The sequence below is a fragment of the Pongo abelii genome, chromosome 2 (genome assembly GCF_028885655.2).
Source record: "Pongo abelii isolate AG06213 chromosome 2, NHGRI_mPonAbe1-v2.0_pri, whole genome shotgun sequence".
Lineage (NCBI taxonomy): Eukaryota > Metazoa > Chordata > Mammalia > Primates > Hominidae > Pongo > Pongo abelii.
In genome coordinates, this window is record NC_085928.1 from 185,813,759 (window position 1) to 185,838,993 (window position 25,235).

Consider the following 25,235-nt stretch of genomic DNA (forward strand, 5'->3'; position numbering starts at 1 on the left):
ATTCCATTTAGTTTTTCAATTCATACAAAACTGTATCCAGGCCATCACCAATAATTCTAAATGACAAATATTCCTTCTAACAACCCCACAATATCACCCCTTACCACAAAATCTTCCTTCAGCTTAATCTGTCCCACTCTAGGTTCCCACACCTCCCCTAATCCTGCTCGAAGCAGCCCTGAGAAACATCGTCCATTATCTCTCCATACCACCCCCAAAAATTTTCACTGCCCCAACACTTTACCACTATTTCGTTTTATTTTTCTTATTAATATAAGAAGACAGGAATGTCAGGCCTCTGAGCCCAAGCTAAGCCATCATATCCCCTGTGACCTGCACGTACACATCCAGATCACCTGTTCCTGCCTTAACTGATGACATTCCACCACAAAAGAAGTGAAAATGGCCTGTTCCTGCTTTGACTGATGACATTGTCTTGTGAAATTCCTTCTCCTGGCTCATCCTGGCTCAAAAGCTCCCCCACTGAGCACCTTGTGACCCCCACTCTGCCCGCCAGAGAACAACCCCCCTTTTTCCTTTACCTACTCAAATCCTATAAAACAGACCCACTCCATCTCCCTTCACTGACTCTCTTTTCGGACTCAGCCTGCCTGCACCCAGGTGATTAAAAGCTTTATTGCTCACACAAAGCCTGTTTGGTGGTCTCGTCACATGGACACACATGAAAAAAATACTATAAGTAAACAAGAAAAAAAAGAACAGTACAATTTTCCTATAGATTATGAAAGATTTTGTAGAAAACAACCCATGTGCCCTATCTATGGATTAATCCATCGAACAGTCTATCTTCCTTGCCCCAGGACCAATACCATGAGAAGAAAAAGAAGACAGAAGACAGAAGAGGAATCTGGGAAATACCACAAACCTCCTCCCTTTCTCCTCTTTCTGCTCCAAGCCATTGGAGCCAAAGGTTTCTGTACTGGAGAAAGAAGGAAGGCTTTGAATCAAATGTAAGATTGAAAATTGCTAAAGTTTAAATAAAGTGTTGACTGAAATGAGATTGTTTTAATAAAAGTGGAAAGGTGAAAGAAAAGATGACATCACACAAAGATGTCCTCTAGGAAGCTTCTTGTTCAGCTGTTGATGGGACTTTGACAGACAATAGTGGGAAGAAGAAATTGGCAAAAATTAAAATTTTAGTCAAACCAGTCACATGATTTAATTTGATTTTCAGACCATGAAAGTAGGTATTAACATCCCCATTTTACTGTTGAGAAGCCTTGAGCCCAGAAAAGTTAAGCATGATCATATGTGAACTATGTAATATACAACTGATATCCTCCAAATTCAAACAATTGTATTTTACTGTCCCTGTGCCATGAAAAGTACTTAAAATGAACATGACCCATTCATGCCCTTTATCTACTAACATGAACTTTTACCATACATATCTCCACATTTCAAATTCCTCTCCATAGTTCAATGTTAATTTTAAATATTACCTTTTTATCTGAAAACTACATTTACCCAGTCAAAACTATACCTACAGAATTAATTTCTTCTTCTCCAATAATCTCACAGAATTTTATTAAGACTTCTGTTGTAGCCTACTTGTAATATTTACGTCTGCTCTGTACCCATGAGATAGTAAGCTTCTTAGGAATAAATTCTGTCTAGTTATTCTTTATATTGCTCATACCACATAGTACATCATTTTGCACCTATTGGGTATTCAAGTTTTTTTTAATTAAATTATACATGCAGTATTTTAAATGCCTTGAAGAATGGGGCTATTGAGTGCCTAATCCTAGTCTGACCCAAAGTCTTATACACATTGTTGCTCAGTCATTTGTTGACTTGAAAGAATGAATGAGTATTAAATGTTAAGGAATGTTAAAGGTAAAGAAAGAATATAAATATTAATATGAAAAAGAATGGAGTAAACTCTTTAGACCAGTAGACAAACTGGGAAACTGTTCACTCATTCTCTAGCATGGATTAGACGTTATCTTAAAGCAGATCAGAGGAAATGTCAAGTAAGTGCATAAAGTCACTGGTTGTCACTTCTTGAGATGGTTACTTTTATAGGTCAACTCGAATAAACCATGGGGTGTCAGTTATGTGGTTAAACACTATCCTGAGTGTCTGTGAGGGTGTTTATGGGTGAGATTAACATTTGAATCAGGAGGCGGTAAAGCAGATTGCCCTCCCAATGTGAATAGGTCTAACCCAAGTCATTGGGAGGCCTAAAAAGAATAACAAAAGAGTGATTAAGAAAGAATTTTGTCTCAGTGTGACTGTCTCTGAGCTGTAAAATCAGTCTTCTCCTGCCTTTGGACTCGGACTCAGACTGGAACTTACACTATCGGCAGTCTTTGGTCTCCAGTTTGCTGACTGCAGATTTTGGTACTTCTCAGTCTCCATAACCATGTCCTTTATCTACTAACATGAACTTTTAGTAGTTCATGTGGAGCGAGAGAGAGGGATTTAATGTTAATTTTAAATATTAAATCCTCTATTAATATTAAATTCCTCTCTCTCATTATATATTCATACATATTATATATTTTCAAGAAAAAAACAGACCCAATAGGATGTGTGTGTATCTCTTCATATACCAAATATAAAACTCACACAATGAGAATCAGTGTGAGTTTTCTATTAATATAAAAAAATCACCTCAAACTTTATGACTTAACACGAAAGTCATTTATTATTCAACAGTTTCTGTAGGTCAGGAGTCCAGGCACAGCTTACCTGGGTCCACTGCTCAGGGTCTCAAAAAAGTTGCAATAAGGTATCAAACAGGCCTTCAGACTCATTTGAGCTTGTGGTCTCCTTCCAACCTCATGTGGCTGTTGGCAGAATTCACTTTCTTGTAGCTGTGTAAATTACAGTGCCTTTCTTCTTCAAGGCCAAAAGGAAAATATCTCTGATCTCAAGGAAAGCCTAACCAATCTTTTAAAGGAGCTCATTTGATTTGGTTAAGTCCTACTGAGAATAATAACCCCTTTGATTAAATCAAAATAAAACTAATTTGGGGCCTTAATTACATCTGCAAAATCTCTTCACCTTTGCCATATGATATAACATAATTATTGGAGTGACTTCCATCATATTCACAGGTAATTCCTACATTCAAGGGGAGAGATATACATATCAGAGGGTAGTAATTTTTGGGTCATCTTTGAATTTTACTTACTTAACCTAGTTAATTGTTTTAGATTATATCTGATATGTCCTTTGCATCTTCCTTGCCTTTAATTTCTGAAGACTCACTGACATTAAAAGTTTAGAAATCCTGAGAGCTTTAAAAATGAAATCGCTAAAAAGTTTGAGATCCTTAGAAATGCCCAGATTGGAACTTGAAATACAATACTATTGGAAATAAAATAAAGCTCTAGAAAAGACTGAAGGAGAAAAAAAAAACCAACCTTACTTCTTGCTATTTATTAGAGCAAAGGGTGTTTCTACGAACTATATAAAGTGGGGTCAAGATGTTCTTCTTTGGAATGGGCTGGAAATATCCCAGTGCTTTCATGAAGCCTCTGGGTTTCATCAAGATGACATATTTTTAAGTCTTTATATATCTATCATTTCCTGGATTTTTTTCATCTTTTAAAAATATATAGTACAAAATACATTTAGCGTATTCTGTCAAATTAGATCATCTCCATTAAATTGGAAAGGTATGGTTAATACATTAAACACGAGCATTTATTCTTTCATTTTCTATAATATTGAATAAAAAGAAATTGTGTAGTATATGGGTTTCTAGCTCACAATGAACACTGTTCACATTTTTTTTTAAGAGAGAAAGAGAAACAATTTTACAGGGTAGTCAGATTGCTAAGCACATAATTCAAACCACTGCCATGACTTTTTTTTTTTTTTTTCTGAGATGGAGTTTTGCCCAGGCTGGAGTTCAATGGCACGGTCTCAGCTTACTGCAACCTCAGCCTCCCGGGCTCAAGCAATTCTCCTGCCTCAGCTTCCCGAGTAGCTGGGATTACAGGCGTGCACTACCTTGCCCAGTTATTTTTTGTATTTTTAATAGTAGAGACGGGGTTTCACCATGTTGATCAGGCTGGTCTCGAACTCCTGACCTCAGGTGATCCACCTGCCTCGGCCTCCCAAAGTGCTGGGATTACAGGCATGAGTCACCACGCCTGGCCTGCCATGACTTCTGCTTTGTGGATGATAGCAACTTTCACAGCATGTAGTGCTTCCTGTCATATAATCATGCTTATAAGGAACTATGGTTTTTTCAATTATTAGAGAAAGGAAAATATTTACCATCCTACGCCTCTGCTTCCAACACAATGTATGTGATATACATTCCCAATTCCAGAATAAAAAATAATCTCTCAATTAATTCTTATAAAAGGCCCGTGTGGAAAACTGCAAAACAGATTGGGACATCAATTTGATCTCTAGGAGAGAATAAGCAGAAAAGTTGAATTAGCTTTGCTTTCTTTGGCTAATTTCCATTCCTCCCTCCTCCATTCCAAAAACAAATGGCATAAGATAGCTTATCCAATAGAAATTCACTCATTTACTTCTTACTTTACCTCTACTGGCATCTGTGACTACAGTAAATTTCCCTTTAGTTCACTGCGGGTCAAGGACCATAGAAAACTATTCGGAACTTAGGGTGAGATGATCAGTAAGAAAAAACTATTACTAAATGGACTTTGAATTATTGGTTACCTTATAGGATTATAGTGTGACTGCTTAAAAAGAAAAGAAAAAGAAAAAAAAAATGAAAAAGAAAGGAAGTAAATGGAGGGAATCAGAGAAGAATGTATTAATTACTTGGAAAAATCATGTTAAATTGATCATATTCAAACACTATTCTCTCAAGGACTAGCTCACTATGCATAACATTTACAGTGTTACACAGGACTGTATCCTTGGAGAAAACTCTCAGTTATTTCTTCAATTCACAGTCCCTTGTATATTATATAAATCTTTATATACAGTAATAGTCAGGAATCCAAGTAATCTATCATATTTGATCAAGACAAGCATAAATCATTTATTCATGATTTACCATTCCTAGCTTGAGTCATTGATTCATCTCCAGACAAGACAAGGTCAGTACCAAAAAAAAAAAAAAAAAAAAAAAAGATTAAGCTCCTTGCCCTTAGGAGAGAACAGCTTAACCAACAAATTCATCTTCACTTCTGACCTCATGAATCTTGACACTGGGAGTACTGTAAGAATAAAAATACCCCTTCTAGATGGCTCTTTAAATGGAAATGTCTGTGTAAGAGTAAAAATACAGAGTGGAAGAATTAATGATGAAAATATGATGGGTGTGTCATCCTGATCCTCACAATAGGACAATCTGATTCAACTAACATACAATTACCTATACTTAACAGAATTTATTTTTAATATGTTTTCCACACCAATTCATGGCTTTTGCAGCTTTACTTCTTCCCAGTTTCCTATCCTGTGGCACCTCATTTTTCACATATACCATTAGCTCATTTGTGTAGTGATGCTAAGCTAGGAATTAGGAAAAGTGAGGGATGGGAAAATAGTAGTATCTTTTAAATCTCTCAATATGATGCCACAACAAACTATAATCAAATAGGCATCAATAATAGGCTTCTAACCCCGACTATCAGGGTCAGGGCAGTCTTTGGCTCTATTAATTCTTGTTCTGCTTCCCCACCTAACTTTTGTCCTTATTTCAAACACACAGGCACAGAGTAAACTTGTATACTGTCTTAGCTCAGGCTGCTGTAACAAAATACCATAGATTGGGTGACTTAAATAACAGACATTAATTTTTTCACAGCTCTGGAACCTGGGAAGTCCTTGGTCAAAATGCTGGCCCATTTGGTTTCAGTTGAGGGCCCTCCTCCTGGTTTGCAGATGACGACGTTCTTGCTGTGACTTACAGCATAAAGAGAGGGCTCTATTCTCTCTTCTTCTTGTTATAAGGACACTGATCCCAGCATGGAGGGTACCAAGCTAATTCCCTCCCAAAGGCCCGCTTCTAAATACCATATCATCAGGGGTTAGAGCTTCAACATATACATTTTGAAAGGCGGCAAATCAGTCTATAGCACATACCCACAGTCACATGGCATATCTATTGTGTTAAATGTAGAAAATATTCTTGTAAATACATCTGATAATTCTGTTTTCTGCTCAAAAGTGTTTGGATGGCTGAGTTGATTTTTCATGGTGTTCCGGATAATTTCCAACTTTCTTAACATAAGAATACAAGACAGTTTTACTACCTGACTCCAATTTACTTGATTTCTATATTTTCTTTCCTTTTATTATTCTCACTTTGTGCTCCACAATGTGTTTTTTTAACCTTCCCTCAAAATGTTTGATTTTTTTCTATGCCTTTGCATATATTGTCCCATCTCCTTGATACGCCCATCCATCCCTTGGTATTGGGATAAACCCTTATTCATCCTTTTAAACTGAGTTTCTAACCTCTCCTTTTTCCCAATGGAGTTACTCTTATCTTTAATTCCATCCCATTTTTTCCACACTTTTTTTTTTATTATACTTTAAGTTCTAGGATACATGTGCACAACATGCAGGTTCGTTACATATGTATACATGTGCCATGTTGGTGTGCTCCACCCTTTTTAAAAACCCTAGAAGAAAACCTAGGCGATACCATTCAGGACATAGGCATGGGCAAGGACTTCATGACTAAAACACCAAAAGCAATGGCAACAAAAGCCAAAATTGACAAATGGGATCTAATTAAACTAAAGAGCTTCTGCACAGCAAAAGAAACTACCATCAGAGTGAACAGACAGCCTACAGAATGGGAGAAAAGTTTTGCAATCTACTCATCTGACAAAGGGCTAATATCCAGAATCTACAAAGAACTTTCCACACTTTTATTACAACACTGAAGCTATGAATTTTGCCTTTACTTTATGTGCCTATCTCTCCAACTGGACTGTGGTTCCCTTGAGGAGTAATTTCTAACAAAATTTTTTAATTTGGCGAACTCATACCTGTGCCTGATACAGGGTAACACTCGGTATATGAAAAAAGGAAGAATGAATGGATGAATGAATGAGCCATTAACTTAGGCCACACAGAGAAGTACGAGCCCAGTTGTTTCTCGGTACTTCTTGGCCCTAAAAATACTTGCTTCTTTAACGCTATCCGCTCTTCTTAATCTGTTCAGTTTTGCCTGTGTTTGTGCTACTCCAGCCTTGCAAACCTGCTACTTAGCTACATCCTCCCTTACTTTCTATTGCGAGAGATCTTGATGCTGTATGTTACGTAAGCACCTAAGCAGTGTTTCCCAAACTTACTTAACCATAAATCTCAACCAGGATGCTTATTAAAGATACAAATTCTTGAGTACAACCTCAAACCTACTGAATATGAAACTGTAGGAAATGAGCTCAGTTATCTGCGTTTTTAAACATGCTCCTCAGATAATTCTGAAGAAGGTAAGTGAGAATAACATGAATGGAGAGTAAAACAGGAATGTCTCGTCTGTTTGGTATAACTACTTCCTCTAGTGCCCACTTGTCTTTAGCTTGGGACCTTATTAAGCAATAGTTCAGCTTCCTCAAATCTAGAGAGAACCCTCTCACTTGAATGTTTTTCCTAACGTTGGTTCTTTGGGCTTTTAGGGAAATTAAAAATACCTCCAATGTACCTCCAGCCACTCCATACTACTTTCCCATGCACAAGCCACTGCAGAAGCTTTATCCTGCTGACTCTACTCCTAGATGCTCTCTGAATTTCTGTTTCACAGGTACTGTAACAATGGCTGCTGCTAAATCCTAGACCACCTCTGGGTATTGGCAGTCTGCAAACCAATTCTTATGAGGTGTGACAGTTCTTGCTCTGTGGGTTTATCCTCAATCAGACTAGACTCTGAGGATGTATGGATTCTCCGTAGAAAATACAGATTGGGTGTCACTCAGGGCTAAAAATGAGAATGAAGACTAAGTACTTAACATAGATTCTGGCACAGAGAAAGCACTCATTAATATTATGGATTAGTGATATATCTATTGTTGGATGGACGACATATACTATTCTTCTTCCTTTGATTCTAGCCCAAGGAAACCCATACTATATAGATTTTTAAACTACATTCTTAGAAATGTGAAAATAACCTAATTGTATATACTAGTTATACACTAAAATTAACTTTGATTAATTACAAATTATAGATGTATATAAAATATCTATACATCTATAATTTGTAATTAATCAAAGCTAATTTTAGCATTATAACTAAATATCCACGTGTTTACCTAACCGTATTAGACTTACAGGGGCCATAAACTCATTTTGATGATCCAATAGGCATATAGATGCTTTAAGAACACTTTTATGAATACTAAATATTACTGCTTGTATTAATTAGCTATTACTGTATAACAAACAATTCCAAAACTGTGTGGCTTAAAACATCTACCATTTATTATTTTTCATGAATCTGTGAATTGGCTGGGTGATCTGACTTAGGCTGAACTTGGATGAGTTAGGCTGGGCTCACTCATATATTTGTGGCCAGCTTGGGGGTTGCTAGGGATAGTCTAGTTGTTCTAGTATTATCTCAACTGAGATTGCTTATCTTATCCTATAGAAGAGTATCCCAGGTTTGTTCAAATGGTGATCACAGGAGACCAAGGGAGAAAAGATGCATGCAAGGTCTCTTAACCTAGGTTTGGCACTGATACAATGTCATTTTATGATATTTCATGGGTCAAAACGAGTTACAAGTTTATCGCAGACCTAAGGGGTGATAAAGACTTCATCTTTTGATGGGAGTTGCTGAAAAGTTATTGAAAAGAATACAGTGAAACTATCATTTAAAGTTGTTAATGCAAACAATCTGCAATGTTAGTCATTGTGGCAAAATGTCTCACTGTTTGGGTTCTGGAATTATTTATATAAAAAAATTAGGTTCTGAACCCAAATGTCCAACAATGATAGACTGGATTAAGAAAATGTGGCACATATACACCATGGAATACTATGCAGCCATAAAAAATGATGAGTTCATGTCCTTTGTAGGGACATGGATGAAGCTGGAAACCATCATTCTCAGCAAACTATCACAAGGACAAAAAACAAAACACCACATGTTCTCACTCATAGGTGGGAATTGAACAATGAGAACACGTGGACACAGGAAGGGGAACATCACACACCGGGCCTGTTGTGGAGTGGGGGGAGGGGGGAGGGATAGCATTTGGAGATATACCTAATGTTAAATGACGAGTTACTGGGTGCAGCACACCAACATGGCACATGTATACATATGTAACTAACCTGCACGTTGTGCACATGTACCCTAAAACTTAAAGTATAATTAAAAAAAAAAATTAGGTTCTGAGCTAAGATCAAAATAATGTCTTTTGACTCTGTTATCACTGAAATATAAGAAAGCCATCAAAACCTTCAGACAATCATTTACTTATCTTTAAAATCATAATATAAATCTCATGATTTATGGGTTATCAATATTAATATAGTTATTAATATTATATAAGAATATAAGATAAATCAGGACAAGTGGGATGGCTCACAACTATAATCCCAGCACCTTGGGAGCCCAAGGCAGGTAAATCACTTGAGTCCAGGAGTTCGAAGCCAGCTTAAGCAACATGGCAAACCCTCATCTCTACAAAAAATACAAAAATTATCCCTGCTTGGTGGCACACGCCTGTCATCCCAGCTACCAGGGAGGCTGAAAAAACGGGTCCAAGGGAGAAAAGATACATGCAAGGTCTTTTGCACACATAAGGAGGTCATGCATTGTGGGAAGTTGGGGCTACAGTGAGCAGTGATTATGTCACTGCACTCCAGCCTGGAAGACGGAGGTATTCCCTGTCTCAAAAATGAATAAATAAATAAAAATTATATAAGATAAATCAGTGAGCACCTACCACCATGCCTGGAAAAAGATAAATCTATAGATAAATATGAGATTTGATGTAAGTAAAAATAACAGATTGTGGCTTTTATTTGGTTTCTTTATAAAATGTATTAACTAGACTCACAATTGTTTTTTCTTTAGTTTCCTCCATGTATTGCCATTATACTGGTTTTTCATGATATTAAAATTATTTGGTAACCTTCTTCAATATCATTCATCCTTCTGAAACATAAATTTTCCAACTAATTATTTCATCTTGACTGATGAGTAAGCATCTTTGTTCTTTTTATCAATGGGGCTTTGCATTTTTAAGAAACGAAAATGATATCTGGCTAATTTAAACAGAAAGGAAATGTGTTCAAAGAATAGTGAAACACTCATAGAATTGACAAAAGTGTTGGGAAAGCAAAGTCAGAAAATGAAGGCAGAAAAGTCCAGGAAAGTCACATCAGAAACAGTTTTCAATAACACTGGTTAAACTCAAATGCTCTTGACTACACTGTGGGTGCTTATGAATAATTTTTAACTCTCCTCTGAGCCTCACGTCAAACCCTCAAGATTTAAAGCCCTTTGCAAGAATATCTGATTGACTGAGGCTAGGTCACACAGCCCCACTATGGCTGTCAGAGAACTGAAAGAGGGACTGTTTGTCCGCTTCTGCTTTTCACTGTAGAAAGCCAGGCCCTGCGGTTAAGCTTTCTTAGGATCCCAATCAATAAAAACAATGTTTGGATGCTGGGCAGACTAAAATAAATGCCCACTGTAATCTACTCCTTTACATGCTCAATATCAATTCATCACATTATAGTTCAAAAAAGAATTCTATGCTCTAGCATAAAGTAAATGTATCTTATATACATTTACACTGTTCCCAAAGAGAGGCACCTGATGGTTCATCCTGTTTAATATCCATCCCTGTCCTACACCTGCTGTGATTCCCACCTCAATATTCTGAAACCTGAGTATGGAGGGAAATTGAAACATTAACCATCACAATGTTCTATAGTGGTAAAGAGGAAGAGAAAAGTAAAATTTCTGTATAAAAAGTAAATATGCAGATTTTAGTGAGAAAGTAAGTATGAACAGAAGCTGTAGTTTTATATTATGTAAATTATTTATGTCATAGTGCAATTGACTATAAATTATAGTATTTATAATTTTCTTTTTATATTATCAATTCCATATTCACATCATCCTAGGCAAAACAACCTTCTTTTTATCTCTTTGTCCCAAGTCATATGAAACTCAAAATGGTATTTAATAAGCATTGCAATGTGCCTTCATGAAAGCATCTCTTTTGAATACTATTAATTATTTATTGATACATAAAAATTACCCTAGAACTTAGCAAATTCAAACAATAGCACTTGTTATCTCATACCTCATAGGAATTCAGGTACAACTTAGCTGGGTCGGCTTACTAGGGTGCCTCACAAAGCTGCACTCAAGATGTTGGCTATGTTGTAGTCTCATCTGAAGGCTCTAGTAGGGGAAGGCCCATTTCAAGCTAACTTATGTGATTGTGGGCAGAATTCAGTTCTTCATGGGCTGCTGGACTCAGTCCCTTTCCACGTGGGCCTGTTGAGAGATGGGAAGCTTACAACATGACATCTGCCTTCCATTAGAAACAAGTGAGGGAAAAGAGTGGTAAGCAAGATTGAAGCCAGAGTCATTTTGTAACCTAAGCTTTAAATGGCATCCCATCACTTTTGCTGTATTCTACTCATTTGAAGTAAGTCATTAGGTCCAGAACACACTCATGGGGAAGTAATTATGTTAGGTTGTTCAGTGCCAAGAGGCATGGGTCACTGGAAGAAATTTTAGAAACTGACTACCACTAGTACTTAGATCTATAACCAGCAGATCACAGTCTTGGGTATAGAAAGCAAAATTTGCTCGAGTAGGTCATTAGTTATAATTATGACAAGCATCATTCCTACTTCCATGCTCTGGTTCCGAATACAGATATTATGGCTTTGGAAGAAACAACATGTATTACTTCCTGATTAAGAACATATATCTTACTTGTCAAGACAGTAATTCAAACAGGAGTCTCAAAGCTAGTGATGGAACTGCAATAAGCTGTTCTATCATTCTGTAAGTTTAGGAAATATAAGAGAAATCTAAAAAATATGATATAAGAAAACACCAGTGGCTTCCATGAGCACCAAAACAATGCTTTATTTATTTTGTTGTTAAAATTTATTTCTCAGAAGAAATATTTTTCTATATATTGGATGATGTATAAAGACATTCAATCAGCCCACATATTGCAAGGCTGGCAGAAACCTGATGGGCAGGGAAAGTAAATCTAAATTCAGTACCTATTTCAGTGAAGAAAAAATGGTTTACTGTGCCAAGAATCTGGTAGAACAAATGATCACATTACCATCACCAGGCTGGTCCCCATGGGAAGTGGCACTTCCCTAGAGAATCAGAGTTGCTACCTGCTGCTGCCAATGAGCACTTCTTGATTGTAGCAACAATGTCATTTCTGAATTTGGCCTCGGTGTCTCTGGCCATTTGCTCATGTGCCTATTGAGTGAAGATAGGGGTTAAGCTGGAGACTGTGGAAGAAAGCCTATTGGCATCCACAAACAATTTATCATTTTACTCTGACTACGAACAAGCTTTTCTGAAGTTTAGGTGTTTTGCAGTAGAATATTTTCATGGGACCCAACTATTCTTACATTCTGGGTCTGTTCTGAAGGGTAAAGCCTTGTACCTATCTTCATACTTTTTTTGTCAATAATATATCTAACTTAATTCTTCCAAATCCCTTGACTTTGGCTGAACCATCAGCCATTGCTTTCAAACCGTTAAGAAGCTTCAATTCAGGCAACACCTCTTTCTAGTAAAAAGCAGGTAAAAAGCCAAACCAAACAAAAAGCACAAACTGGAAACTTAAAAAAAAAAAAAAAATACTGTGAGGATTCACCTTATCCGTTCTCTTTCAGAATTACGCCAAAGTGTTGTAGCACTATTCCTGGGAAGACCTATACTTAGGTGTCTAAGAAAAATACAAAATGGAGCCTAATATACAGATGGCTTTGCAAGATATATTAACATAAGTTAAGTATCTATCCTCATGCGTTCAAAGCTGGAGCCTCAGTTAAAATATTACAATACCATTTCTTCTTAAAGGTGAAAGAGATGCAAAGTACATGAATTGGTCCTTCTGTTTTGAGGGAATACTCAGTCCCTAAATTTCTCCCATCTCTTCACTCTTTTGGGTGAAAGTTGTGTTTTCACCTATGAAGGTAGACGAAATATAGGCCATATAAAGTCATCCAGGATGCTACTTTCATGCTTTACTGTTTCTATCAGAATTAGGACATTAATGTAGGGATCTGCATATTCTACCATAAAATTATTAGATGATTAAGTTTTCCCCAGAGCTGCAAATTTGAAATAACATTGATGCAAGATGGTAAAGGTATAGCAAACCTCCTTTCCAGACAAAAGCACAATGGAATAGAAAAAAAAATTCAAATTAAAAGCTGGGCAACATTTATCTGGAGTCGTATTAATTAGGAGAGACAAACCTACCACAGCACATATAATCAGATTCATTTGCTGATTAAGTAACTATAATCATGTGTTATTTTCCATGATACTCCTTCAACTTTTGTACTCAGCCCAAAGTTTAAGTGGAGTTGTGATAGAAATCACTATTTTGTATCTTCAAGTTATTAATGATGGTGTTAATTACTAAAGTAATTAATGTAATATAACCCATAGAGATGTACAAATGCTTTTGATTTACTATTTTTTTGTAGAAAAGGGGCCTCCACTTGATATTTTGTGTGAAATAGTCCCACATCATATTTTCTACCAAATTAACTCACTCTTATCACACAACTCAGGGAACCAAATTGGGGATTTTTCTAATTCTCTAAAGTATCTCCTAAAGATATAATATATTTTGACTAGCTATTTGGGGAAAATATGAAAAAGAATTATTCAGGATTCCACTGAGCCACATTCCCTTCTTCATTTAATTTCTTGGGACCCCAATCTGCTGGATAATCACAGTGGAATTCTACAACTCCAGGAAACTTCTGTTATTTCACACCCCATGATCAATAAATCCCAAAATGTTTGGATATTTTCTGTTCTCCAGTACAGAGTTTTCCTTATAGATGATTCCAGATCTTAAAGGAAAGATAAGAGAAAGATTAGGCAAGCACATATTTGATGTGATTTCAGAGTATTTCCCAAATTGTTCTGGCTTCTTCGTAGCATAAAGGACTTTGGTTTGAGTACTCATTCAGATAGTGGAATTGGGATGAATGTCAGTAACAGTCTAATTTTGTGATTAAAGTCAGGCTTCGCTAACTAAATATCTCTCGTTTTCAAAAAATTGCTAGCTACTCACCAAAACAGATTTCCTTTTCTCCCTTGGCCCACAGCAAGGTGACAGTTCCAGCTTTTTCTGAAATTGCATGTGGCTACACGACTGAATTCTAGTCAACTGAATAGTATCATAACTGATGTTTACCACTTACTGGTTTAACCCACAAAATCCTCTTCCATGGACTCCTTCATAGTCTTTTCCCTTCAAGTAACCCAGGGTGTCCTGTGGAAGCTACTCGTTGAAGTTGGCAGAGGCACCATCAGCCTGGGTCAGTGAATGGCTTTTGGGCATCCTCACTTTTAACCTGAAGAAATCATTTCTTTCTCTAACCTGAAGAAATCATTTCTTTAAAAAAAAAAAAAGAAGAAAATTGTCATTCTTTCCTACCATTTACATTTTATTATCCAGATTTTTCATTTGTATCTATTTAATTTGTAAACATAATAGGGTATACATATTCTAGAATAATTGTGCACATTCTAATTGTGCATATTTTATGTCCAGGTTGAAGGGTTCCCTGAACCTACAGCCAGGACCACCTTGGAGTCTTATTTGGGCAAGAACTAAATTTTGTGGTGTTAAGCCATTATCTATATTTACATTATACATATTCATATATATATATGGTATATTTTTAGTATGTTTAGAGGGTGTGTGTGTGTATTTGGCATCTACCTACATGACTAATATTAGCTTTAGTGTATTTCTCACATGTAGGGATTCTAAGAATCTCCATGACCAATTAGGAACCGCCGAAGATCTCAGACCACTCCAATTATCACAGATATTTTCCTCCTCTCATGGTAACCATGACCACTTTGTCTTTGAATCATATCAGGGAGATCATTTCAACTGCATTTTCTCCCACTAATATATGGTGATTATTAAACAAAAAAAATTTTTTTAAGGACTTTTCAAAAATTCTTATATGCACCTCATTGTCTTTTCTGGGTCATTTGGGAAACACAGTAAAAGAGCAGGTCACAAATGATGAATGTTTTCTAGCATTTCTGACCACTAAATCTTTGAATTCCATGATACCAAGAAAAATATCTCATTACAACTTCATTTTTAATGTATTCTTACTGAGTTCAGGTTTTGGTAAGTAAGCTGTAAAATTAAAATATGTCCAGGTGTTAGAATGTGCACAATATATCCTATTATGTCTACAAATTAAATAGATATGAATTAAAAATCTGAATAATGAAATGTAAGAGGTAGGAAATAAAGACAATTTTCTTTCTTTTATTTAAAGAAATTATTTCTTCAGGTTAGAGGAAAAACAGCTGCACCAGCCAGGCAAAGGAAGGAAGAAGAACTGCTTCAAATAGCAAGAAACGTTGTGTGGAGTTTGGGATTCAGGTTATACAACATACTCTACATCATTGCATATAGGCCCAACACCAGTTCTCGGACTCATACCATATTCTAATCAGAGCTCTAACTTTCCCAGAAAAGAACTGGTGATTAATTGAATTCAACTAGTATTATAATTTGGCAGACTATAGATTCAACTGTTGCATTTGATTCTTGGCTCCTGTAGTCCTACAAATATAGCTATAGCATGATCACAGAAAATTTGTGTACTTTCATGCTGTGAATTGAGAAGTTAGGATTTTGAGCTTGTCATTCTCATTTTTAAGCCATCCATTGTCCTAAAAAAATAGCCAAAGAACTCCATTGTTCCAGAAGTCCTCTTTTCTTTCTCATTATTTTAAAGTAGAGGCAACTCAGTTTTATAAAGCCTTGCTTTCAAAGGACATTTGATTCCAGAGGAACACCATTGATAATTCAATTAGAAAATTTATTGTTGCAAGTTCCAGTCCAGCAGAATCATATTCCTGAACACCAGCAGGATTTTCTTTAGCTTCAGGCCCAAAGAGGCAAGATAACTGTCTTAGTTTGTGTGTGTTGCTCTAAAAGAATATCAGAGGCTGGGTATTTTATGAAGACAATAGGTTTATTTGGCTTGTACTTCTTTAGGCTGTACAAGAAGCATAGCACCATCATCTTCTTCTGGTGAAGAACTCAGGCTACTTCCATGCACAGAAGGAAAGTGAAAAGGAGCTGGCATGTGCAGATTACATAGAAAGAAAGGAACAGGAGAGAAAGAGGAGACACCAGGCTCTTTTCAACAACCAGATCCCATGGAACTAAGAGTGAGAAGTCACTCACTCCCATGAGAATGAGTAACCTGCCCCTGTAATCTAAACACCTCCCACCATGTCCCACCTCCAACATTGAAGATCAAAATTCAACATGAGACTTGGTGGGGCCAAATAAACCATATTCACATGATAGAAATAATCAATTCCAGATCCTTTGACAGTTTATTACCTGTCATGTCAGTATTCTTGTCAGTATTCTTGATTATGAACAACAGAAAACCACTATGGTAAACCTGAGTAAAAATTAAATACATTTAAAGACTATGGGATAGTAAAAAATAGCCTATAGTAGGAAGTATGGAGAACCAGCTTTCAGAATGGGCAGAGACAAAAGGAAACAAGCCCAGCAAAGATTATGCTTCAGGCATGTCTCTTTAGGACACCACCTGTCTCTGGCATCCCTGTCACTAAACATTTTCTGAGTTCCTGAACCGCTCCATCTCTGAGTTCCTGCCACTGCACTATTGTACTCTGCTTTACGGGGCAGAGGCTTTAAGTATAGGGCATACAGGGATTAATCTCTGCATGCTACATAATTCCCAGATGACAAGACATTTGAATGAGGAGGATCCCAAAGTTACAAGTATCCACTACAGTTAATTGGGTAATGTATGAGCAAGTAGGCTTTAAATGTCTATTTTTCAATTATCCCTTTGAATAATTGATGCAAAATGCTCTGATTATAAGTAAAAATTCCAGCCAAATCATCCAAAATGTAATTGTTGGGAACCAAGCAACTTATATACACACACTCACTTAACTTAATTTCTAGCCGCTTCTTCATGGAAAAGTGATTATTTAGATGACAGAACCGGAGATTAGCCATGATTACTGAAAGCAGGATCACGGTTCATGTGGAGGTCATATGCACACAGCATTCTTCTCCATGCCTCCTCGCTTTAGGGGTTCATGCATCCTTAGGTGTGTTCATCATTGCTTTGGGGATTACACAAAGTGACATAACCTCCAAATCTGATTTCAGGATTAAAGGAGACAGGTCTGATTTGGCCACCTGCTAATTCAAATACCCCTATTCCCAGATTCACCTGAGCACTGAATTTGGACATAGCAAGCATTTGCTTCTAGATAAAATGGGAACTTTGCCATTTTGATATATGTGGTTAGTTCCTTTGGGAAATTTGTGGGAATGAAGAGTGATTGTCTAAATAGAATTTGAGTATTTCTGGGTCCTCTAATTAAATAACAGAACATATCATCAAAACATAACTCACCACTGAAAATCTGCTTTACTAAATTAACAAATGACTTTCATCTGAAATGTTGGCATTTTGCAGAGAGAACTTACTCATTCTACTTTGATAAATTACTCTTTTGATTCCTTTAATGTCTGTCACTGTTTGAAATAATGAACTCAGCATAGTTCCTCTTTAAATAAAATGATAGGTTGAGATAATTATAAATTCACATGCAGTTATAGGAAATAACACAGACAGATCCCATCTACCTTTTACCCACTTTCCCCCAGTATTAACACTGCAAAACTCTAAAAAAATCACATCCAGAATATTGACATTGAACAACCATGTTGAAGAGCATGCCATTACCACAAGGATCTCTCATGTTGCTTTCCTTATTTCTACAATTTTGCCATTTAAAGAGTGTTATATAAATTGGCTCATGTAGTATTTAACATATTTGGATTAATATTTTACACTTAGTGTGTTGCTATGGAGATTCATTCAAGTCATTAGATGTTTAAATAGTTAATTTCCTTTTATTTCTTAGTATTCTATGATATGGATGTACCACAATCTGTATAACTGTTCACCAATTGCAGTACATCTGTGTTTTTCTAACTTTAAGCTATAACAAATAAGGTTGCTATAAATATGCATGTACAAATTTTTGTGTGAATATAAATTTTCATATATCTGGAGTAAATGTGCAGGAGAGAAATTACTGGGTTGTATAGTAGTTGAAAATTTAGGTTACCAAGAAATTTCCGAATTGTTTTCCAGAGTTTCTGTAATATTTTGCATTCCTACCAGCAGTGTATTAATGATCCAGTTTCTCTGTATCCTTGCTTTGGATTTCTTTTGCCTTTCTTCTTCCAGATTACTTTTTTGAGGCGAGAAATTAGATTATTAATTTGGGAACTTTTCATTTTTTACTGGTATATGCACTTGATATTATAAATTTCCCTCTCACACTGCTTTGGCTTTATTGCACAGGTATTTATATGATCTATTTTATATTAATTTAGTTCATTTTATTTAGAAATTAGTTGTTCAGTTTTCAGTGTTTGGAGATTTTCCTGTTATCTTTCTATGATTGATTTATTCTATGATTTTATCATGGTGAGGCACACAGTCTCTATGATTTTTTTTTTTTTAATTTATTGAGGTTTGTTTTGTGGTTCAGGATGTGCTATCTTGGTATATATTCCAAGCATATGTGAGAAGAATGTATAGCCTGCTGTTGGGTGGAGTGTTCTAAAAATATCAATTGATCTTGGTTGATAGTGTTGAATTATTTTGAATCCTTGCATTTTTTTCTGATTTTTTGCCACTTGTTGAAACAGGGTGTTGAAATGTTCAAGTAGAACTGACTTTGTTGTTGTTGTTTTATTTTTTAATTTTAAAATTTAAAAAAATAAAGATATTGGTCTCACCATTTTGACTAGGCTGGTTTGGAACTTCTGGCCTCAAACAACCCTCCCATCTAAGCCTCCCAAACTGCTGGGATTACAGGCATGAGCCATCATGCCTGGCCTCAGATAGAATTGTAAATTTGTCTATTTCTCTTTTCATTTCTATTGATTTTTTTGCAGCTGTGTTATTTGGTGAATACACATTTAGGATTTCTACATCTATTTGGTTAATTAACCTTTTTATCATCATATAATGTAGCTTTCTATCTCTAATTATTTTATTTGTTCTAAAATCTACCAAATCTAATATTAATACAACCATTCATGCTTTCTTTTGATTTAATATTTGTGTGGTGTATCTTTTTTCCATTCTTTTAATTTAAAGTTGCCTCTACCATAGCTGTACTGAGTTTCTTGTAGATACGGTATAGTTTGAGACTGAGTCTCAGAGTCTTGCTGTTGCCCAAGCTGGCGGGCAATGGTGTGATCTCGGTTCACTGCAACCTCCATCTCCTGGGTTCAAGCAATTCTCCTACCTCAGCCTCCCAAGTAGCTGGGACTATAGGTTAATTTTTGTACTTTTAGTAGAGACGGGGTTTCACCATTTTTGTACTTTTAATAGAGACAGGGTTTCACCAAGGCTGGTCTTGAACTCCTGAACTCAAGTGATTTGCCATCCTCAGCATCTCAAAATGCTGAGATTGCCAGTGTGAGCCACTGTGCCTGGCCGAGTTGGGTCATGCTTTTGAATTCACTTTGCCAATCTCTATCTTTAATTTAATAGGCCATATATATTTAATACATTTATTGATATGATAAAGCTTAAACCTGCCAGTTTTTTTTTAATTTGTTCTTTCTGTTTTTTATTTTTCTATTGCCTTTTTCTGCTTTCAATTTTAATTCAACAGTAAAGCTACAGTAGTTTCAATGTATCTTTTCATATAGCTTTTTTAGTGTTGCCCTGGTTATTACATTATGTATACATGTTAACTATCAAATCCTACTGGTATTGCCAGTTGGGAGAAGTGTAGACATCTTACCTCTCCTCATATTCTCTTATCCTACATTCATAATATATTTACCTTATGTACATTTAGAACCATATTAGATTGTGTTATAATTTTGCCTTATGAACCAAATATAATTTAGAAACTCAAGGCAAGTAGAAAAATGTATTTACCCATGTTTTTACTCCTTACATTGTTCTTTCTGCTTTCCTGACTTCCAAGATTCTTACTGTTTTTCTAGTTTAGTGAATTCCCTTTAGCCCTTTTTCAGGGTCAGCTTTCTAGTGCCAAATAGTCTTCGTTTTTCCTTCAACTGAGAAGGCCTTGATTTTCTCTTCATTCTTGAACATATTTTCACCGGATATAAGATTCTGAGTTTAAAGTTCTTTTCTTTTGGCACTTGAAAAATGTATGCCTTTCTTTCTGATCTTTATGGTTTCTGAAGAGAAACTGGTTGGCATCAATCTGTTTTCCCCCTATAGATAAGGTGTCATTCCTCTTTTGTTACTTTCAAGATTTCACTTTATTTGGTTTTTAGCTTTCAGAAATTTGGCTATGATGTGTCTTGGTATAGATTTCTTTTGGTTTATGCTGTCTGGTATTCACTCCACTTCTTAAATCTGCAGGTTTATATTTTTTGTCAGCTTTGGAAAGTTTTTAATTTATTTCTTCAAGTATGTTTTTAGCTTCACCCTTTTTCTCCTGTTCTTCAAGACTGATGATACAAATCTTAGAACTTTTCTTATAGTACTACAGGTCTGTAAGAATCTATTTTTTTTAATTCCACAGTGTACATTTTCTCTGTTTTTCAGATTGTGTACTTTTTATTCAAGCTCTAAGTTTATTGATGATTTCCTCTGTCGCTTTCTTTCTATTGTTGATCACATCCATTGAGTTTAAATTTATCTTTGTACTTTACAGTCCTAAAATTTAAATTTGTTTCTTCATATCTTCTCCTTATTGACTGTGGCTTTATATTTTTTGCTGAGACTTTCTATATTCTCAATTATTCATATAATGTTTATAATTGCCCATTCAAGCATTTTTATGATAGTTATTAAGATTTTTATAATTCTGACTTTTTTGTCACCTTGCTCACTGTTGACGTCTTTTTTTTTATTTTTTTGGATATCTTCCTGATCTTAGGTATGATGAGTAATTTTTTATTGGAATATAAACTTTTAAAATTAAATTATGAGACTGAATCTTATTTAAACTTTCTGTTTTAGCTGGCTTCCTTTCACATTTCTCTGACGGGACAACAGGGTAGAGATTTGTTATTCCCACTAGACATAGAAATCCACATTTCTCATTTGGTCTCCATTTACACTAATTGGGAAAATTATTACAGCTGAGAGGAGTGAAGGAGGGCATTCCGCCTCCCCACTACTAGGCATCCGCTGATAGCTCCCTGGACGGGAGAGTTAAGATTGCCTTGTTACTGCTCCTTATGTCGCCTCTGCTGATATTTCTGTGGTGCAGGGCAGGGTGACCTAGTTATCAGTGGGCAGGTGTGAAAGTACTGATTTTCCAAGAGGCTCCCTTTGATATCACCCAAGTGGGGACGAGGGAGAGTTCATTACCACCAAGTGGGGGTGGAAGCTCAGGCTTCCCATGTGGTCTCCTCTGACACCTCAGGGAAAAAGAGGTTTGTTACCACCTGATGGAAATTAAAGCCCAAAATCCCCATTTAGTCTTATTTGACATCATTTCAGTGGGGGAGTTGGGTGTCTCTTTATGGCCAGGAAAGAGTGTAAGTGTAGACTCCCAACTAAACCCTTGCTGTTATGGATGTGGTTGGGGTCCCCATAGTTTCTACTGTGGTTTTTGGCCAGAGTAGAAAATTTATTATCTAAAGTTTTCCTTCTTGTTATGCTGGACCTTTCCAAATCTTTTGTCTACCGACAGCAGGACTTTGTTGGGGCCTATTTTTTTTTCCTCCCTCGCAATGAGATGTCCAGATTGCCAGTTTCTTGGGTTCCAAGTCTGGCGTATATATAAGTCCAGAAGAAAACCTAAGCAGGGCACTCTGGTGTCATCTCTGGGTTCCTGTGGTCCCTAGCCTGTTTTCCCTCAACTTTTCAGGATTTTTTTTTGTTTGTTTGTTTGTCCAAGGATTTTAATGGCCCTCTGTGGGAGATAGAGGGAAAAGTGCTCCAATTTCCTGGAAGCAGTTCAGTGTGCTTTTTAAATAATAAATTCATATTTTAAATACACTTTAAATACATATTTTTTACAAAAAGTAACCATTCACTGCATTTTTTCCTTAAAAGGAATGATATCCCAAAGTGCCTTTTAAGTCTCATTTTGTCTCTTTTTGGCTTCTGTCAGCACTTAGAAGAAAAACATATACTTAATAGTACTATTGCCTATAGCATTAGTATTACTGAAAATGCATATGCACATCATGTTTCATTTGAGACTGAGATCTTCCATTTTCTTTCATTTTTAAAGAAAATCCAAACTTATCAGATCTTGAGTCTATCACTTCTTTTTTAGTAATAATATTTAAAACAACAATTTTGCAATGCGTTAATGCAGATACCTTTTATTGAATCACTCCCAAACTATCATTCCAAATGTTGGCATTTACGATGGTATAAATTTGAAAATACTTCTTACGTTACAGTCATGCAAACAGTCAATATGTATTGTTCAATTATTCCAAATTTATCTGTAAATAACTTTCAATATTTAAAGTGGACAATCACATAATCATTTATTAGTGTTAACATAATGGCCTATCATCTGAACTTGCAATATTTGCAGAAAGTCTGAAGAATCGAGATTAATCACATCAAGTGTTATATTAATATTAAGTAGCATTATTGCTACCTGATGGCAGTGTTTGTTTAAACAGAGGCTTCCGTCTGTCTAACTCAAAAGTTTTATTTTAAGGGACTAAAAGCTCAGTATTCACTTAATTTTATTAAAGTCGTTTTTCACCTTTTAGAGTGGCAGTTGAGTTAGAGAGTAATGCACTGGCTTTGAAATTTGACAGGTCAATATACAAAGCCTTTTCTGTTACTAACATATGGCTTTGTACTTCTATTTGTAAATTAAAAAATAATAAGATCCATGTTGTTGCATGAGGAGAGAAGCAAGTTACAAGGCACATAATAAGAATCAATGATTATTATATACTAGCATTGAAGAAATAATTTATTGAATCTATTTTGTGTCACTTCACAGAAATGTGAGTTCCAAAAGATAGAATCCCTGACCTTAAAAAAACTTTCTATTCAACAAGAAAGTTAAGAAATGTATAAAAACCTATGGTACATGATAGCAAATAATAGGTACCATAAGAAAGTTGAAAATAGTGTGTTTTAAAAGAAAAAAGAACAAAACTACATTTCTTGTTATTAAGTTCAAGAAGACTTCAGAAAAAATATGACACATGAGCTAGGTCTCAGTGCAATCCCTATCAAAATACCAATGTCATTCTTCACAGAAATAGGAAAAAAAATCCCTAAAATGTATATTGAACCATAAAAGATCCAGAAAAGCCAAAGCAATCTTGAGCAGGAAGAACAAACCTGGAGGCATCACATTACCTGACTTCCAATTATACTACAAAGCTATAGTAACCAAAATAGCATGGTACTAACATTAAAAATAGACAGATAAACCACCACTGGAACAGAGTAGAGAACCCAAAAATAAATCCACCCATTTACAGTCAATCATTTTTTGATAAGGCATTTGGGGACAGGGTAATCTCTTCAATCAATGGTGCCAAGAAAACTGGATATCCATAAGCAAAAGAATGAAATTAGACCCCTATCTCTTGCTGTATTAAAAAAACCAATAAAAATAGGTTAAAGGTTTAAATGTAGAATCTTAAACTATGAAACTACTAGAAGAGAATATTGCAGAAATGCTCCAGGATATTGTCTGCACAAAGGTTTCTTAAATAAGACCTCAAAGGGACAGGCAACCAAAGCAAAAATAGACAAATGAGATAATACCAAGCTAAAAAGCTTTCACACAACAAAGAAAACAATTAACAAAGTAAGGAGACAACTTACAGAGTGGGAAAAAATATTTGCAAACTATCCAACTGACAAGGGGTTAATAACCAGAACATATAAGGAGCTCAAGCAACTCGATAGCAAAACCACAAATAATCCAACTTAAAAATGGGCAAAATATCTAAACAGACATTTCTCAAAAGAAGACATACACATGGCCAACGGGTATATGAGAAAATGCTCAACATTACTAACCATCAGAGATATGCAAATCAAAACCACAATGAGATATTATCTCACCTCAGTTAAAAAAGCTTGTATCAAAAAGTAAAAAGAAAAAAAAATAATGAACACTGGCAAGAATGCAGAAGAAGGGGAAGGCTTATACACTGTTGGTGGGAATGTAAATTCATACAGCCACCATGGAGAACAGTATGGATGTTCCTTTCTAGACATTAACAATGGAACTAGTATATGATCCAGCAATTCCACTGCTGGGTATATTCAAAAGGAAGGAAATCAATATATGAAAGATGTATCTGCACTTCCTTGTTTATTGCAGCACTATTTATGATAGCTAAGACATGGAATCAACTTGCATCCATCAATGGATGAATGGATAAAGAAAACGTGGTGCATATTCCACACACAATGGAATATTATTCAGCCATAAAAATGAATAAAATCCTGCCATTTGCAACAATGTGGATAGAATCAGAGGACATTAAGTGAAATAATCAAGGCACAGAAATAATAATATCACATATTCTAACTCATATGTGGGAGGTAAAAAAAATGATTTTCATAGAGATAAATATTAGAATGATGTTTTCCAGAGGCTGGTAAGGGTAGTGGGAAGGAAGAGATAAAGAGGGGTTCATTAATGGGCAGAAAAATGCAGCTAGAAAAAATAAGATCTAGTGTTCAGAAGCATGACAGTGTGACGGTAGTTAACAATAATTGATTGTATATTGTATATTTCAAAATACCCAAAAGAGTGGAATTGGAACGTTCTTAACACAATGAAATGATGAAGGCTTGAGGTGATGGGTGTCCAAATTACTGATTTGATCATTACACATTGTATGCTTGTATTACAATATCATATGTATCCCATAAATATGTACAACTACTATGTATTTACAAAAGTTAAATATTTTTTGAAAATTTAAAGTTCAGTGATGTGAAGTCATTTCCAGTTGAAGAATATATATTAAAGGATTATATACACAGGTATTTTTAGTGATGCTCAGTAAAGA

The 25,235-nt window shown here is 35.6% G+C and overlaps 1 long non-coding RNA gene across 3 annotated transcripts in view; it reads right to left on the reverse strand.

Moving 5' to 3' along the window:
* LOC129058731 (uncharacterized) overlaps positions 1-25,235 on the reverse strand; it is a 301,795-nt gene that overhangs the window by 42,654 nt on the left and 233,906 nt on the right. The window contains exon 5 of one of the 3 annotated variants that reach the window (XR_008524064.2): positions 12,307-12,394. The exons of the other annotated variants lie outside the window; for them this stretch is intronic. This is a non-coding gene — a long non-coding RNA (uncharacterized LOC129058731). Of the gene's footprint in view, positions 1-12,306; positions 12,395-25,235 lie in introns of those variants that run through there. 3 annotated transcript variants of the gene reach the window in all.